At 38.5% G+C, this 19,729-nt stretch overlaps 1 protein-coding gene and 1 pseudogene across 4 annotated transcripts in view; one reads left to right on the top strand and one right to left on the bottom strand.

Annotated features, from left to right (window-relative positions):
• WWP1 (WW domain containing E3 ubiquitin protein ligase 1) overlaps positions 1–19,729 on the bottom strand; it is a 150,930-nt gene that overhangs the window by 104,032 nt on the left and 27,169 nt on the right. For 3 of the 4 annotated variants that reach the window (XM_036753156.1, XM_036753157.1, XM_036753161.1), the window contains one exon: positions 18,540–18,641. The exons of the other annotated variant lie outside the window; for it this stretch is intronic. The gene's annotated coding sequence lies outside the window, so the exon portion shown is untranslated. The remainder of the gene's footprint in view (positions 1–18,539; positions 18,642–19,729) is intronic. 4 annotated transcript variants of the gene reach the window in all.
• On the top strand, positions 13,330–18,962 carry LOC118835135 (annotated as a pseudogene).

Below are 19,729 nucleotides of genomic sequence, written 5' to 3' on the forward strand. Positions count from 1 at the left end.
TATGGTGAAATCATAAAGACAGACTGGGCTTCAAAAGTTTAATGGAAGAGGTGTTTTGTTTTTTTTTTTTTAAATCCTAAGTGAAATAGGAAGCTACCAGAGTAAGTTTGGTCAGGGAATCCCATGGTCATATTTGTGTTTAAGGAAAATCACTTAGGCAGCTGTATAGAGGATGAACTAAAGTTGGGAAACACTTTTAAAGTTGGTATACCAATTAGGAGTCTTGCCTGCGGTAATTCAGGAAAGAGGTGATGAAGGCCTGAACAGGGTTGGTGTCAGGTAAGTGAATGGAGAGGTCAAATTTGAGAAATGTTGTCAAGGTAGTAACAGCAAGATCTGATAATTGCATGGATATTCGAGGTGAAGTAAGACTGAGGGCAGAGTCCAGAATACTGCTGGTGTTACTAAAATAAGATACTAGAATCCTTACCACTTAACATCGTGCTTCACATATAGCAGGTCCTTAATAAATGCTTGTTGACTGATTGATTGGATGTATTGCCCTATTTGATCAATATATTTTTACTTTAGAAAGCTTTACATTGTACAGGTCTATCACTGTTGATTTCTTATGGCATCTGTGATAATTTTATAAAATCCTGGGCATCAAACCCTTGGTAAGATATGCAACCTCCCATTAGTACTACTGCTTTCTACAGAAAAGTCACATTCAATTCACATGCTTTCCAAAACTGCAAACTACCAGACTTCTGGAGGTGGAGCCAAGATGGCGGCTGGAAAGCAGGGCCTTGCGTGAGCTCCCCACCACATCCCTCCAAAAACTTCTAAAAATGGCTCTGAACAAATTCTAGAACTGCAGAACCCACAAAATAGCAGAGGGAAGCAGGGATCCATCCCAGGACAGCCTAGATGGTCACTGGATGAGGTCTATTGCGCACAGAGTGGAGGGGAGCAGAGCTCAGCGTGAGAGGCAGCAGGACCAGCCAGACCAGGAGCTGGGCAGAACAGTCCCTAGCACCCTGAATCAATGACTTGCGGCAGTTACCAGACTTCTCAACCCACAAACACCAAAGACAACAGAGAAGGTTAGTGGGAAAAGATGCGGGGGACAGAGTTCGTGGTTTGGCCACTGTCCCAGGGGCAGCGGGGGAGGTGCAGCTACAGAACTACAGCTGCAGTTACTTCCGGCCCCAGGCCCATGTTGTGGGAGGAATTAAGTGGCAGATCAGAGCAGGAGTGAAGAGCCTGCTGAAGATTTTGAAGATTTGCGTCAGGTCCGGGTTGGTGGTTCTTGAGGAAGGAGGAGTGCTGGGGTGGCAGAGCTGGCTATATAGAAATAGCTCATAAATCAACGGTGCATCCTCTCAAGCTTGGAACAAAGTATTCTTTGATCTACAAGCAGTCATACCCTACTGAAAAACTCAAGGATCAAGTAAGTTGGCTGGGAATATGGCCAGGCAGCGAAAACGCACCCAGATTCAGTCTCAGACTTCGGAATCTTTCTCTGGTGACAAAGAAGACCAAAACATACAGCCAGAAGAAGTCAACAAAGTCAAAGGGCCTACAACAAAAGCCTCCAAGAAAAACACGAGCTGGTCTCAGGCCATGGAAGAGCTCAAAAAGGAGTTGGAAAAGCAAGTTAGAGAAGTAGAGGAAAAATTGGGAAGAGAAATGAGAAGGATGCAAGAAAACCATGAAACACAAGTCAATGACTTGCTAAAGGAGACCCAAAAAAATACTGAAAAAAACAACACCTTAAAAAATAGACTAACTCAAATGGCAAAAGAGCTCCAAAAAGCCAATGAGGAGAAGAATGCCTTGAAAGGCAGAATTACCCAAATGGAAAAGGAGGTCCAAAAGACCACTGAAGAAAATACTACCTTAAAAATGAGATTGGAGCAAGTGGAAGCTAGTGACCTGATGAGAAATCAAGATATTATAAAACAGAACCAAAGGAATGAAAAAGTGGAAGACAATATCAAATATCTCACTGGAAAAACCACTGACCTAGAAAATCGATCCAGGAGAGAGAATTTTAAAAATATTGGACTACCTGAAAGCCATGATCCAAAAAAGAGCCTAGATATCATCTTTCAAGAAATTATCAAGGAGAACTGCCCTGATATTCTAGAGCCAGAGGGTAAAACAGAAATTGAAAGAATCCGCAGATCACCTCCTCAAACAGATCCCAAAAAGAAAACTCCTAGGAACATTGTCACCAAATTCCAGAGCTCCGAGGTCAAGCAGAAAATACTGCAAGCAGCCAGAAAGAAACAATTTGAATATTGTGGAAAAACAATCAGGATAACACAGGATCTGGCAGCTTCCACATTAAGGGACCGAAGGGCTTGGAATACAATATTCTGGAGGTCAATGGAGCTAGGATTAAAACCAAGAATCACCTACCCAGCAAAACTGAGTATCATGCTCCAAGGCAAAATATGGATTTTAAATAAAATAGAGGACTCTCAAGCTTTCTCAGTGAAAAGACCAGAGCTGAACAGAAAATCTTACTTTCAAACACAACAATGAAGAGAAGCATGAAAAGGTAAACAAGAAAGAGAAATCATAAGGGACTTACTAAAGTTGAACTGTTTTGTTTACATTCCTACATAGAAAGATGATGTGTATGATTCATGAGACCTCAATATCATAGTAGCTGAAAGGAATATGCATATATATATGTATATACATATATATACATATGTGTGTGTCTATGTATATATAGGTATATATAGACACATAGACACACACACACACACACACACACACACACACACACACAAAGGGCACAGGATGACTTGAATATGAAGGGATGATATCTTAAAAAATAAAATCAATTTAAGGGATAAGAGAGGAATATATTGAGAGAGGGAGAAAGGGAGCGATAGAATGGGGTAAATTATCTCACATAAAAGTGGCAAGAAAAAGTGGTTCTGTAGGAAGGGAAGAGGGGGCAGGTGAGGGGGAATGAGTAAATCTTGCTCTTATTGGATTTGACCTGAGGAGGGAATACCATACACACTCAATTGGGAATCTTACCCCACAGGAAAGAAGGAGGAAGAAGATAAAAAAAAGGGGGGATGATAAAAGGGAGGACAGACGGGGGGAGGAGGTAATCAAAAACAAACACTTTCGAAAAGGGACAGGGTCAAGGGAGAAAATTCAATACAGGGGGATAGGTTAGGAAGGAGCAAAACATAGTTAATCTTTCACAACATGAGTACTGTGGAAGGGTTTTACATAATGATACGCATGTGGCCTATGTTGAATTGCTTGCCTTCTTAGGGAGGGTGGGTGGGAAGGGAAGAGGGAAGAGAATTTGGAACTCAAAGTTTTAAAAACAGACGTTCAAAAACAACAACAGAAAAAAGTTTTTGCATGCAACTAGGAAATAACATACATAGGCAATGGGGCATAGAAATTTATCTTGCCCTACAAGAGAAGAAGGGAAAGGGGGATGGGAGGGGAGTGGGGTGACAGATGGGAGGGCTTACTGGGGAATGGAGCAACCAGAATATACGCCATCTTGGAGTGGGGGGGAGGGTAGAAATGGGGAAAAAATTTGTAATTCAAACTCTTGTGAAAATCAATGCTGAAAACTAAATATATTAAATAAATTTTAAAAAAAACTGTAAACTACAATATATGTGACTAAGTGATAAAAATCACTTCTAAATTTTTCGAATCTGTTATAACTAGAGCTACAACTCCTAAACTTTACCAGTAACAGAATACAATAAGAAATCTGCTATCTCCTAGTTTTTTACTAAGAGATATAGAAAAAACTTGATAATCCAATAAACTAACAACACAAATAAAACAAAGTTACTTACACTTCCTGAATCATATACAGTATCAAGAAGGTATAGAAAGTGCTCATTTGGCGGAGCCAAGATGGCGGCTGGAAAGCAGGGACGGGCCTAAAGCTCTCCCCCAGGACCCTCCAAACACCCATAAAAAATAGCTCTGAACAAATTCTACAACTGTAGAACCCATGAAATAGCAGAGGGAAGCAGGGCTCCAGCCCAGGACAGCCTAGATGGTCACTGGGTAAGGTCTATCGCACAGAGCTGGGAGCGGAGAAGAGCAGAGCCCAGCATGGGCTGCGCCAGGACCAACCAGGCTGGGAGGAACAGGCCCTAGTGCCCTGAATCATAGAGCTGTGGCAGTTACCAGACTTCTCAACACACAAACACCAAAGACAACAGAGAAGTTGCTGCAAAAAAACTGCGGGGACAGAGTGAAAGGAGTTCGTGGTCAGCCGCCGCAGCCACTGCCCCAGGGACAGCAGAGGTGGTGCAGCTACAGAACAACAGCTACAGTTGCTTCTGGCCCCAGGACCACCTGGTGGGAGTAATTAAGTGGAGGATCAGAGAGGGAGTGCAGAGCCTACTCAAATCTGAGTCACAGTCTGGGTTGGCGGTTCTTGGGGGAGGGGAAGTGCTGGTGTGACAGAGCTTGCTGTGTAGAAAAAGCTCTGAAAACAACAACATAGCCCCTCAAGCTTGGAACAAAGTACTCTGTGCTCTACAAGCAGTCATATCCTGATGAAAAGCTCAAGGGTCAAGTAGTTGGCTGGGAACATGAACGGGCAGTGAAAAAGGACTCAGATTCAGACTCAGACTTTGGAATCTTTCTCTGGTGACAAAGAAGACCAAAATACACAGCCAGAAGAAACCAACAAAGTCAAAGAGCCTGCATCAAAAGCCTGCAAGAAAAACATGAACTGGTCTCAGGCCATGGAAGAGCTCAAAAAGGAGTTGGAAAAGCAAGTTAGAGAAGTAGAGGAAAAATTGGGAAGAGAAATGAGAGTGATTCAAGAAAACCATGAAACACAAGTCAATGACTTGCTAAAGGAGACCCAAAAAAATACTGAAGAAAACAAAACCTTAAAAAAATAGACTAACTCAAATGGCAAAAGAGCTCCAAAAAGCCAATGAGGAGAAGAATGCCTTGAAAGGCAGAATTACCCAAATGGAAAAGGAGGTCCAAAAGACCACTGAAGAAAATACTACCTTAAAAATGAGATTGGAGCAAGTGGAATCTAGGGACTTGATGAGAAATCAAGATATTATAAAATAGAATTAAAGGAATGAAAAAGTGGAAGACAATGTCAAATATCTCACTGGAAAAACCACTGACCTGGAAAATAGATCCAGGAGAGATAATTTAAAAATTATTGGACTACCTGAAAGCCATGATCCAAAAAAGAGCCTAGATATCATCTTTCAAGAAATTATCAAGGAGCACTGCCCTGATATTCTAGAGCCAGAGGGTCAAACAGAAATTGAAAGAATCCACAGATCGCCTCCTCAAAAAGATCCCCAAAAGAAAACTCCTAGGAATATTGTCACCAAATTCCAGAGCTCCCAGATCAAGGAGAAAATACTGCAAGCAGCCAGAAAGAAACAATTTGAGTATTGTGGAAACACAATCAGGATAACCCAAGGTCTAGCAGCTTCTACATTAAGGGATCATAGGGCTTGGAATATGATATTCTGGAGGTCAACGGAGCTAGGATTAAAACCAAGAATCACCTTCCCAGCAAAACTGAGTATCATGCTCCAAGGCAAAAAATGGATTTTCAACAAAATAGAGGACTCTCAAGCTTTCTCAGTGAAAAGACCTGAGCTAAATAGAAAATCTGACTTTCAAACACAAGAATCAAGAGAAGCATGAAAAGGTAAACAAGAAAGAGAAATGATAGAGGACTTACTAAAGTTGAACTGTTTTGTTTACATTCCTACATGGAAAGATGATGTGTATAATTCATGAGACCTCAGTATTAGGGCAGCTGAAGGGAATATACACATATATATGGGGTAAATTATCTCACATAAAAGTGACAAGAAAAAGCAGTTCTGTTGGGAGGGAATAGGAGGCAGGTGAGATGGAATGAGTGAATCTTGCTCTCATGAGATTTGACCTGAGGAGGGAATAACATACACACTCAATTGGGTATCTTACCCCACAGGAAAGAAGGAGGAAGAAGATAAAAAAGGGTGGGGGGGGGGGATAGAAGGGAGGGCAGATAGGGGGAGAAGGTAATCAAAAGAAAACACTTTCGAAAAGGGACAGGGTCAAGGGAGAAAATTTTAGTTAGTTCTGCATTTGTTGACAGCTGGATTCCATGTCATACACATTTCTTTTGTTCTGTTTTAAAGAATGACACTGACCCAAGGAAATGTGCAAGAGTTGTAGCTTCTTAAGTACACTTGAATGCATGTTAAGAGATATCATAGTGGCTATTGGTGTATAGAAGTCAAACATTTCAAAGATCATTCAAACCCACAATAATACAGGATGAGTCACACCAAAGCCCAAAGGAAACTGTAGTCAAAAATAAAAAAACAATGCCAAGAACCGACAAATTATTTCTGAAAAATAGCCCAATTAACTGGTTAAAACAAGTAAAGCCCTTCAGAAGGGCCGGGCAAGCTGAACATGTTGTTATTGATTAAAAATAAGCAAGTACTATAGCAAGAACAGGCTTCTTGAAGTTAAAAGAAGAGCAAGAAGATCACACACACATTTGCTGCTATTAAGAAAAAATGTGAGTCACGTGCAAGATAATAGAGTAATAAAGATTAGAAAAAGGTAATTTTTATTGATGAAACTTACTTTTTTTCCAGCTATGTCAAAACAGATAAGAGAAGAAGTTCAGGTGTGTCTATAAGATCTGAGCATCTTCATCAGACTGCAAAATAAAGAACTAAAAAATACTGAGGAATTTTTTACTTCCAGTGAGCCTGGATATCGTCTCCATTGAGGTAATGATGAACTCTGATATACATAATGACCTACTAAGAAACAGAAAGTGAAATGGAATACTACAAAACAACCTTACCCAGGCTTGAAAACCATGAGTCATCCTCAACTCCTCACTCTCTCACCCCCAATACTAAACCTTTCTTCAAGTCGTGCCCATTCTACCTTTAGAACACCTCTCTTATATGCCCCCTTCACTCCTTTGATACTGTGATGCAGGTCCTCATCACCTGCCTCTGCTTAGCCTTTTACAGTAGTTTGCTAGTTGGTGTCCCTACTGCAAGTCTATCTCTATTCCAATCCATCCCCCCTCTCAGCTGTGAAACTGATCTGCTTAAAACACCAATGTGGCCACATTACCCTTACTTAAACTCCAGTGATTACCTATTACCTCCAGAATCAGATATAAGATCCTAGTTGGCTTTCAAAGACAAATAGGTTTCATAACCTGGCCCCTTCCCACATTTTTAGTCATATTACACCTTAATCTCTTCCATGTCCTCTGCAATCTGGTGATTCTGACTTCCTTGCTGTTTTGTTTTTGTACATGACACTCCATCTTAGCGTTTTCACTTGCTGATCCTCATGCCACCTAGTGGCATGATGGATAGAGTCCTGGGTCTGGAATCATGAAGACCTGAGTCCAAATTCAGACTCAGACTTATTAGCTGTTACCCTACGCAAATCACTTAACCTTTGCCTGCCTCAGTTCCACGCAAATATTTAAGCATCACATGCATCTACCCACCCCCAAGCATCTTGCCATTTGCCTCACCTTGTCTTTCCTACCCAGAAAAGGATCCTCTAACACCAGACTTTCTCACCATCCTCTCAGTTAGATGGCAACCCACAGTTTTATTTGTAATTTAGTGCATAGTACAGTGTGCCTGGGAAATACATTCATCTATGGAAAAGTCATTCATCTATGAAAATTTTCATTCATTAAAACTGAAAAGAGGGAAAGGTGGCAGGTCAAGTACCATTTGGCATGTGAAAAATGCATAAGATAATTAAACATGAGTTTCTAAAATATTTTAAAATCTCTGCATCTTTAGTAAATGAGTAACTGGAAGTAATTTACTTGTCTGGCAAATCTTAACTATTTCGGTAGTTGAGACACTATTTAACAAAATATATTTATACAGTATCGACTTGCTTCTAAAGCACTAACTTCCAAATGTTATTAACATATAAATTCTTAGATCAAATACTGAAATCTACAAAGTCCATATATTAGGGCCTGCCTGCCAAAATAACTAATCAGTGATTTGAAGTTTGCAAAACTTCACCTAGAATTATAATTTAGATAGTTTGTAAAGTAAAGGTATAAAATGTGGGCAGCATGTTGCAGTACAAAGAATGTAGGTTCTGGAGTAAAAGGACCAAGGTTCAAACTGTGATAGCCGTTATCTATGTAAACAAATCACGTAACCTTTCTGAACCTTTTCCCTCATCTGTATAATGCGAAGTCTGGCCTCTAAATATGGCCTTTAGAGTCCTTTTCAATTCAAAATCTACAATCATATTATTACCTTAAAATAATAAATCCCATTGGAGTATAAAAGGTGGTGCTGTAGATAGAGTGCTGAGCCTAGAGTCAGGAAGACCTGAGTTCAGAAATTACCTTAGTCACTTACTAGCTGTGTGACCCTGGGCAAGTCATTTAACCTGTTTGCCTCAGTTTCTTCAATTGTAAAATGGGGATGATAATAATAGCACTACCTCTCAGGGTTGGTATGAAGTTCAAATGAGATATCTGTAAACAATATTTATAAAGCACTTAGCAGTGTCTGGCACATAGTTGGTGCTAAGGAAATGCTTGTTATTGTTGTTCTGTAACTGAAATAGAGTTGTCTTCTTCTACCAAGTTCCAAAACCATTCTTTTCCAGTTGGTAGTAGCATCCTTTCATTAATGTTTCTAAATAATCCAAAAAGAAACTTTAGGCAACCCCATAAAATTACCCTTATAATCTAGTTCAAAGACAACTGTAACCTATTTATAAAAAATTTACTGAAGTTATGAATATATAGTCTGAGAAGTCATGTAATTGGAGGTTATTAACCCTAGTCTACAATGTTATTTAAGTTCTTTAGTATACCTTAAATTATATGTATACCTTAATGTACACCTTAAAGTACACCTTAAATTATAAATTACATTTATATAGATTGTCTTTTTTAAGTGAAAAAGGTAAATATAATTTTTAAATGTTATTTTTTTCTACTATGCTTCCTTTATATTGGTTACTAAAAGGATTCCCCAGGAAAATGTCACTATTGATTCAAGAATGGGGGACCTATGGAATGGAGGATTAAGATGCCAAATAAATAATTTACTGTTTATGTTGCCACTGCTATTGAGAAATCGGAATGGATGCATCGCATAAATAAATGTTATGGAAGACACCCAGTGATGAACATACTGACTCTAAGGCAACTGCACATATGTGCTGCCAGAAAGCAAAATTTATGTTTGTTAATCATCAGCACTGCTACAAACATGACTTTGTTGTATAGAGGCTCGATGCTTAAAAGATTTAGTCTTCCTAGCCAATCCTCCAAGCCTAATTAAATTTGGGATTTCTGCTTTGACCTGTTTTTTTTCCTCTATCTATCTATCTATCTATCTATTTATTTATTTGTAGTTTACAACATTCACTTCCACAAGCTTTTGAATTCCAAATTTTCTCCCCCTTTTCCCCTTCCCCCCCTTCCCAAAATGGCATGCAATCTGATACAGGCTCTACACATACATTCACATTAAACATATTTTCACATTAGTCATGTTGCAAAGAAGAATTAGAACCAATGGAAAGAACTATGAGAAAGAAGAAACAAAGCAAAAAAGGGAGAGCAAATAGTATGCTTCAATTTGCATTCAGACTCTGTAATTCTTTCTCTGGATGTGGATAGCATTTTCCATCATGAGTCTTAGAACCTTGCATTGCTGAGAAGAGCCGAGTCTATCAAAGTTAGTCACTGCACAATGTGGCTGTAACTGTGTACAATATTCTCCTGGTTCTGCTTCCCTCACTCAGCATCAGTTCATTTAAGTCTTTCCAGGTTTTTCTGAAATCCACCTGCTCATCATTTCTATAGCACAAGAGTATTCCATCACATTCATATACCACAGCTTGCTTGTTCAGCTATTCCCCAATTAATAGGCATCCCCTCAATTTCCAATTCTTTGCCTCCACAAAAAGAACTGCTATATTTTGTACATGTGTGTAACAACAATGCTGCTTGCCACTACTGTGGCTGTAAGACTAATTAACACCAGCACACAGGAAGGCTGCTAGCATAGGTTCTTTGATCTGTTTTTCTAAGGAAAGCAACTTTAAGGGGTTAATAATCTCACTTTAGTTAAACACACATATATCATTCACTTAGTTCAGGGGGAAAAGCCAGCACTCTAAACCCCAGAGCAAATACAAACAGAAATTACAAGTATACATTCTATAAACATAGCACATAAACACCAATCAGCAGACAGGCTTTGTCTGATCAAGACATCACATACATAGTTACCAGAGAAGCACCAACATCTAGATTTTCAAAGGGGGGCAGGGTGCCTCCACTAGCTACCCAGAGTCTCGTCTGGCCAAATCACCAACACTCTTCTAATGAGTGTGCCCCCAAAGGCAAAAACACTAACCTCTGAGTTTATATACACTTTTTTAGGGTCAAAGGGCATCACAACCAAGCAGCTCAAACACATGTGAACTAGGGGTTCTCTTGACTAAGCAGGTCATCAAAGACTCCAGATTCAATCAAAGATTCCTTAGTGCTAAAAAGCACTTCCAAAACAAAGACAACAAAAAGTTCACCTTGCTTGTCATTACATTTGAAAGGCAAGACTCACCAAAGGTACTTGATTACTTTAGCATTCTAAAAGAGAAAACGGTAAAAAATTCTCACCCTAATTACCATAACAATGTGGGTCCTTCTCCCATCTATATGATCTCTTTGGGATACAGTCCTAGAAGTGGTATTCCTGGGTATGCACATTTTTATATCCCTTTGGGCAAAGTTCCAAATTGTTTGACCTGCTTTCTCAAGGGAACTTGGCTACAGGACAACTTAACTGTAGCAGAATATAACTAGTCATTTAAGTTACTCTTGAATAATACTTGTGAGTGGAATGAGTGAAGACCTCTCATAAAAAGGACAAACTGAATAAATAGAAATAAGTAAGACAGTAAGGCCTCTCATGAAATCTAAACTTCAGCTTTCTACTTCAGTTTTTCTGTAAGACAAGTCAGCAACCATAAAAGCCTCTGAGAATAAGGATAGGACACAGGATGCTCACATCCTGTGTATTGACCCCAGGAAAAGGGACCCTCGGCTCAGAAGAAGAATGGATGAAAAGCCGGAAAACCAGGGGCAATGTAGACATGCAAGACTAGTTAGGTGTCAAGAATGACGGGAGGCAAATGTAAGGGTACTGGGGGATATCCGCCACAGATGTAAGGGTGATGGAAGGCATCCTTTGCAGAGGCAAGCATGGTGGGAAAGGCTAGTTTGCCACAGATGTGAAGATGAGGTAACAAACAACTGGCTTCTGCTTGTCACAGATAACCAAACCATTTGTTCATTGTCATTGTCACTGAGGTAAATTTATCACTTAAGATGTAAGAATAGTGTATCACCTGCTTGTCAAAAATAACCATACTATTTGTTCCTTGCTATTGTCACCAGGGTAGATTTATCGTGTCCAGATTGTACCCTCAAAGCTTGCATCTTCAAGCTGAGAGGAAGGAGGTTGGGAGGGGGAACTGCAGTTAGGGACCTATATAAACACCCAAATTTTCTGTGTCCAGTGCGCTCTGACACTGAGAGTTTCCTTGGGGTGCTCTTGGTGCCTAAGTTGCCCTTCCCACTGGATCGTAATAAAATTTCCTTTCTACTTTTACCTTGAGATGCCTCTGCTTTTATTCTTTAATTCGTAAATCTATGCCACACACTTGTAAAGATGATGACAGTGACTAAGGGCATAAAAGTACTTCAGAAATGAAAATGAATTTGATCAGATATCTGAGTTGTGGAAAATTTATAATGGTAGCCTCCAAAAATTTCGTTCTAGCCATAAATCTTCTCATCTATATGCTTCAGTGTATTCTACAGAAAGTAGTTTCACTCTTCTGCAACAATACACTATTGTAAATATATCAGATAACTTTCCAACTTCTTGTATATAACTTAGGGGTAATTTAGCAGAGCTTTTTTAAAAAGAAAATTTAAGAGAACATAAGTAATATGATACTTTTATGCATTTTGGTATGAAAGTAACTTAAAATATCATATAATTCTGGAACAAAGCATTTTGGGATAAGTTAATTACATAAAATACGTAGGTTTTCTAATCTTAATCTAAGGATTAAGGTATCATAGACATAGGTATGTTTTATTTGAAATGGCTTTACTTCACTTTTGCTTTTGTAAAACTGTTTTGCCTTATATCGATAATAGCCATGGGAAATAAGTTCGAATATTCTCTCACTTTCAACTGGTACCAACAAAAGAAAAAACCCCACAAGTTATTCAAAATAAAAATGAAAGATTAGTACTTCTGAAAGAACGTGAGGAGGAAATATTTTTGACAGTAGTGGTTAGCAACTTAAAGACTATGTCATATCCATATATGTGCAAATATCTTTCCTTATAAAATATTATAGAACATGGGTCTTTGGCATCATTTGTTTCTGATATCTTTTTGGATCCGCGTACACAGAATAAAACAAATTATCTTTCAAAACTTCTTTGTGAAAAGTAGATAATTTTAGGGGCAGCTAGGTGGCATAATGAACAGAGCACCAGCCCTGGAGTCAGAAGGATCTGAGTTCGAATTCAGCCTTGGATTGACACTTGACACTTACTAGCTGTGTGACCCTGGGCAAGTCACTTAACCCCAACTGACTTGCCTTCCCCCTTCAAAAAAAAAAAAGTAGATAATTTTTGAGAAACGACAGTTTCTGCACTGTTAATTTTGAGGCAATCATTAGGTCAAAAGTTTATTTACTGTCCCCACACCTGGCCCATAGCTGACTCTAAAATGCAAGCCCCTCCCAGGCCTGAGCATAGCAGGTGCCTAATTAATGCAAGTGGCAATACCTAAAAGCCCCTCTTCCGCATCCCTGCATGAAACCTTCCCCTGACTCTCCTTGGAGGGGCCCTGACTCTGGTTAAGCCAGGCAGGTATGTGCCTCCCTACCCTCATGAACTGTAATTCCTCAAGTACAGCACTGTTCATTAGTTGATTTTACCCAGCCACCTCCTGCTTAGCAGTGATGGCCCAGAGTGGTCACACAGGACCTCCCTAGCCCAGAGCCACAGTGTGTTCCCCGCTCAGCCCCTCCCCATTTAGTTACATTATTGTGATATTGGATCCTCTCTTTTACAACAGAAAACACTGAGGCAAGTGGGGGCAATGGCCTGCCAGGAGTCACTCAGCCAAAAGCCTGAGGATAGATTTCAGCCCAGGTCTTCTAGACTCCAGGCTAGGCTGCCTTTGAACCTCTGGGTGATAAATGAAATTCAGTCTCTGGCCTCGAAGAATTACATGGGGGGGAAGCCATGACAGGTCTCCCTAAGGGTAGATGAACAGCTGCCCTAGCAGTGAAGGTGGTCAAAGGAGGCCTGAGCCTCAAAGGCAGGAAGCTGTGGCTGAGATGCTGCATTTGGAACCTGCCTGGACCCAGGTAAACCTGGAATACCTTTTCCTTATCTCTAAAATGAGTGGTTTAGAATTATAGTACCTACAATCAAGCTGCAGCCCAATGAGGCTACAGCCAGCTCAAGGATATACACAGACCACCCAGATATATGGGCAACAAAGTCATGGAACTTATGGGCAGACTGCATATGTAACCTATTCTGGACAGCCTCCAATAGGTTATACTACACCAACTGCATCTCAGGCTCACAGTCAGCCTGTCCAAGGACATGGATACCACTACTGCTACAATTACAACCACACAGGCACCATATGGAACAGTCTGCATATGGAACCCAGTCTGCTTAAACAACCTATGGGCAGTGGCCAGCAGCTGCTACATCTGTGAAATCCCAGGATGGTAGCAAGCCTGCTAAGACTATTCAGCCTCAATCTAGTAGAGCAGGCCAGCCTACAATACAGACAGAGCAACTACAGTTACCCAAAGGTGCCTGACAATTAACTCGTAAAGGCAGTCACTACACCTCCATCCTATCCTCCAGCAAAATAAGTGGATGAGAACAAATTTGTTCCAATGGCCATGAAGGCATCTAAAGCAGGTGGTGTGGAGCACTTAAGAGCTTGGTCAGATATTGAAGACACCAAGGTCATCTACTGCTTCCTGAGCCATCACCAGTCATCTTGACTTCTGTCCTGTCACTGGACTTCAATGACACCAGGAGACTGAGGCTGATGACTTAGTGAAACAGTCTCACTTAAATCTAATTCACAAGCAAGTTGAGATATCACCCCATGCTGTCATTGGTCCTCTTTGAAAATGAAGAACAACAATAACAATTCTCCAATCAGTTATTCCTTTACCCAGCTGACTAGTTATGATCAGAGCAGTTTACTCCCAGCAGAATACCTATGGGCAGCAGAGTTGTTATGGACAGCAGAATAGCTATGGTCAACAGAGCAGCTATGGGCAGCAGCTTTCCACTAGTCATCCCCCCCCAAATGGATCCTACAGCCAGACTCCAGCTCGATACAGCCAAAAGAGCAGCATTATGGGCAACAGAGTGCATTCTGGCAGAACCACCCAAGTGGCAAGTATATGTGTGGGTAGGAGTCTGGAGGCTTTTCTGGACCAAGAAAAAGATAAAGCAGGATTGGCCCTGATAACCAAGGGCAAGGGGGATCACGGAGGCATGAGCAGAGGCAGGAGGAAAAGAGTGAGGAGGCTCTGGTGGAAGAAGAAGAAATGGACTTGGAGGTTCTATTGGACCTCTCATGGAACAAACAGGAGGACATGGAGGACTTGAAAACATGGATAAAGGCGAACACTGTCAGGAGCATAGAGACTGCCAAAACCCCCCACAGAAAATGTTTTAAATTTTTAATTCCTTTGGCCACAACATTATGATTATTCCTTGTCTATTCTTTAGTATTTTTCACCATTTGTGGAGAAACATTCAAACAACTTAAATGTTTTTTTTAAAAGTGTATTTACTAAATAAACAGTTTTCCTATTTGTACACTCAAGACAACTACACTGGTTTTTCATAGATAGATAAAAACATTTTAACACAGTAACCATAATTCTGGACTGCTTACTTTTGTCTTAACGTTTGAATACAGTATATCAGAGCCCTGATGACTAAGCATTGTTATAAAGATTTAATAAAATAAGATCAAAGTACTATTTTGATTCATTTTGTGTTTCGACTTGTAAGGGTCCTGAATTCACACAGATCTACCTGACCTGTTAGAAATGTGAAGCAAAAGCACAGCAGGGTTGAATTTCATTTAAAAAATTTAGATGGACTTCTTTTTCTGAGTGACAAACACACACACACACACACAAAGACATATACATGCAAATATTGACATATGTGTTATACGTCTCTTTGTATACATGTCCCTGTTGTTCCATACTTGGCTGCTGTAGTTGCTAGCAATTGAGCCACTATTTTGTTTGTAATTAATTTAGGAGACAAGTGGAACTGCTTTAAGAAGGTATCTGCATGTCTAAACTCCTGACTAAACATTTTTACAATTAAGAGTCCTCAAAGTTACTGAATTTTTTTTATAGAATGTTCTTCTGAGATTTTTCCTTTTAGTACAAATACATAGTTATATACATCTTGGGAGGAACAACAACAAAAAAGCATTCTCAGTTTCTTCAACTAATCCTTATACATTCTCTAAAGCGAAGTAAATGACTCCAATCCACTAGGGTCCTAGAAGAAAATATTACAACTTCTGTTTTTAATCTAAAAAAGAGAAAAATAACTTTACTAGTATTTAATATATAAGACCAACACTAGCAGCTTTACTCAATTATGTGAGCCTACCTGAATGGATCTGCAAGTATTACCTAGTTTTAACTAAATTAATCCTAAGAAAATGGACAAGTGACCTAAAAAGATTTCTTCAAAGAGAAAATTCTTATAAAGAAAGGATAAACAAACTGCATAGAAAAACCTAAAACACTTCTACTCTTACTATGAGCAATGCATCGGTCACCTTATAAGGTATAAATAATGACCCAATCAGATCCAATAAGATTAGGCAAAAATTGAAATTATAAACACTTGAAATATAGATTTGCATCCACTCACCCAATATACATTGTGCCTTGAGAGATTAGATAATCCACTGACCTAACATGTATTGTGCCTTGAGATAATAGATAATAATAGGTACATTTTACATTATGCTTTAAGGTTTGCAAAGTGCTTTACATATATGCTTATTTGATCTAATTTGAGCTAATGATGACGTAAAGACATTACAAATATAGCAAGACACTTAAAAACTAAGCTTATTTCTGAAAAAAAAAGTATTACTTAAAAATTCTCAAATCTGCACACTTAATCTCTGCAACAGAATTTTCTAACCTGTTTAAAAATCTTCCAAATGAAGAGTTTCGGTGGGTTTGGAAGCCATTTGTTAAAAATCCAACAGTTTCCTATTAGTTTGCAAGAACAGACAAAGTAAGATGGAAATTTACATAATCTTTGTAGATTATACAAATTTATAACAGGTAGACTAGATGTAAAAATTAGTATCATGATTTGGTAAGCATATCCAATATACTCATCCAATTTCCTATTTGTATCTGAGAACCTTTGTTAAGTATCTTTCTCATCTATGATACTCATTAAAACCAAGTAGGAAATAAATTGAACTTTGAACCACTTTCAAACACTGTCTCAAAAAAGTGTTAAAACAATATTTTAAAAAATAAAGAGTACATTCAATCATACTGCTCACACTAAAATATCGACAAGAATAACAAAAAGATTTCTGTATCATCAAAACAATACCAAACAACCTGATCTTCAAAAAATGAAAAACTTTTTAACATACAGATTTTAGAAGAAATTAAACCCATGTAAGAACACGATGAAGCAAATGTCATCCTTGTCATCCTGTGTGTTACCGAATTATTCCTGATGATACTCACGGTGAATCTACAGAAAGTAAGTTTATACCCCAATACTCATTCAATTACAAAAAGTATTTGTTTTATCCACCTGCACAATGTCTACCAACCATTAAATATAAAAGAATAACATCAGGATAGCAACTTTTCCTCGGACAGCTTGTCTGAACCTATCAAAAAAGGATGAGAAGAACAAGATAACAGTAATGATAGATGGGGAGAAAAGCAGTATGAGGGAAATTTGAAATTGCACTACAACAGGCATTCTTAATCTTTTTAACTTTATTCCTTCACCCCTTTGACAATCCAGTAAAGCCAGACTTCTCAGAAAAATGTTTTTAAATGTGAAAATGAAATACATAGGATTACAAAGGAAACCAATTATACTGAAATACAATTATCAAAATATTTTTTAAAAACAAGTTTATAACCCTCAAGTTAAATCCTGTAACAAAAGAAGACAGGTTAGGGTAGGAAGAAAAACTCAAGCCTGTCAAAAGCCTTATTACGTATGAAGGTGACAGGAGAAATGTGTAAGAGTAAAATCCATGAATGAAAAACTAAATTCTGGAACATTCTTTAAGGTAAGAAAAAAGATAAAGAGCTTTTTTTTTAAAGGACTATTAGGAACAAGATGTTCCAAATGAATATACTTAAACTAAAAGAATGGAAGGATAGAGGATTCAACATACTTTTATCTGGGCTGGAAAATGGAGAAAATTTTTTTTAAAAAACTTCAAAATACAGAGAAAAAATATAAATAAAAGTAATTTCAAGGAGTATGGGATAGGACAAGGCAATAGGGCAGAGGGGTGGGGATTGGGGTGAGCAGAATTTCTGAGAGACTATGAGATTCATGTTAGGAAGTCAACCATATGCACAAAATTCTGATTTTAAAGTGGCAATAGGGGAAGGAGAAAATAATACTATAAAATAATTTAAATGAAAAAAACATAAAACTCTGCCCACCAATTCTGAGTAGTATAGGATAGGGGCAGCCATTTCACTCCTTATCATAATTCTAAAAGGGGTGGTACAAGGACCCAAAAAGGATGAAGGCAAAGACAGTCAAGAAAGCTAGTTATCAATGAAGCCTCCAATCTCAATCACTGTCAGCAAACAGAACTAGGGCCAGAATGGTGGTAAGAGTGGTACCTCTTCTCTGCTCAGCAACAGTGGCTTCTAACACTCTGGTGACAGTGTTGAATATTGTTGCTGATTTTAAGATGGAATGAAGTGTAGAATGAGGTGAGGTCCCCCTATTTCTTTAAGGGACTTAAACTTGTTCTAAGGCAAAAATGGGCAGAATGGACTTAGCAAGAAGGGACACCACATCCTCTAAGAAAAAAATATTGCAACTCCTACTAATATTACCATTACTATCACTACTACCCCAATATTTATATAGCATTTTAACATTAGAACAGGAATTTAAGAATATCTTGAAGGACCAAGCTACATCAATTGGTACATAATATTTTCTAACCATAAAGAAAATAGAGTTAGTAGTAGGATGAAAATTTTTATTTTGAAATAAAAATTTTTATGTCAGTTGACATGCCTGGACCTTCTAGTGTTAAGGTTTGCAAGAACTTTACATACATTATTAACTTATTTGATCTTCACAATAATACTATGAAACAAAAACTACTAGTCCCATTTTATAGATGAGGAAACATACTCAGAAAGGTCAAGTGACTTACCCATGGTCACACGGTAAGTACTGGAGGTAGAATTCAAACCCAGGTCTCTCCTGACTCCAAATCCAGTGCTCCTTCCACTATTGCTCTTTACACGTTGCCTCTCTAAAGAAGAGATGTAGAGAGGATTTAAAGTGTGGAGGTTAGGAGGTAAGGGAGCTATAACAAACAGATGACTGTAATTTTGTTAGTAAGGCAAGATGCAAGGTCAAAAGCAAAGGAGAGTGAAAGGTCAACATCGCTACCAAATGAGAACACTGGCAAGGAGTCACCTTCTAAGAATAAGAGATGTACAAAAGTGTATGCATTAACTCTTATTATTTCTTAAAGAAATCTAACCAGTACAAAACAGTTACTGCAATCACCAAGTTGAAAGAGCCCCAGAACTTCCTAGGGCAGCTGACCCTTCACCTTCCTGCTAAGTGAAACAGTGGTTTGGAATACAAGTTCACTTGTAAAACATGAAAGAAGCTCAGATTTGGACTTAAAAGAGCATTTCTCTATTAAAAACAACAAAACTGAATGAAGTTATTTTACCCATGTGATCCCCAATTGATATTTTTTCTGTTACTGACCCTCAATAGAAAAATGGTATCCTACTCCTACTTTATATAATTCCATTTCAGAAAATAAACTAAATGCTAATAAAGCTAAATACATTAAAAAATCTATCTTGAAAAAAACAATTAGCTTGGGAAGTCTACATAGCAAAAACAAAAAACAAAAAACAAAAAAAACGCATCACTCTATTTACTTCTGCAGCAGCAAGTTAACTATCTGAGATGTTACCAAAAATATACAACAAAATCCAAGTTGTAAGGAAAAAAACACAAATTATATTTAAATAGAAAACACTTAACTGTATGTAGTAGAATGTATCCTTTAAACTCATAGCTATCTTCTGATCTAAAAGCTACCATAATGGATTTCTTGCCAAGATAGCTCACTGAAAGCAGGCAAGACTACCCAGCTCCCACATGCCTAATCCTGAAAAATCTAGAAACTGCATCAGACCAAACAATGGTCTCTAAGAAACCCAAAATGAGAAATAGGATAGGTAAACAGTATGGTAGTCTCCCAAAGAACCCTGGCCAGAGATGTAGGCTCATAGGCTCTCAGAGACAAAGGGAACTTACCAAATAAAGCCCCACAATGGTCAGAAACCCACAGAGTATGGAAATTGGAAGCTACAA

Source organism: Trichosurus vulpecula, chromosome 1 (genome assembly GCF_011100635.1).
Source record: "Trichosurus vulpecula isolate mTriVul1 chromosome 1, mTriVul1.pri, whole genome shotgun sequence".
NCBI lineage: Eukaryota > Metazoa > Chordata > Mammalia > Diprotodontia > Phalangeridae > Trichosurus > Trichosurus vulpecula.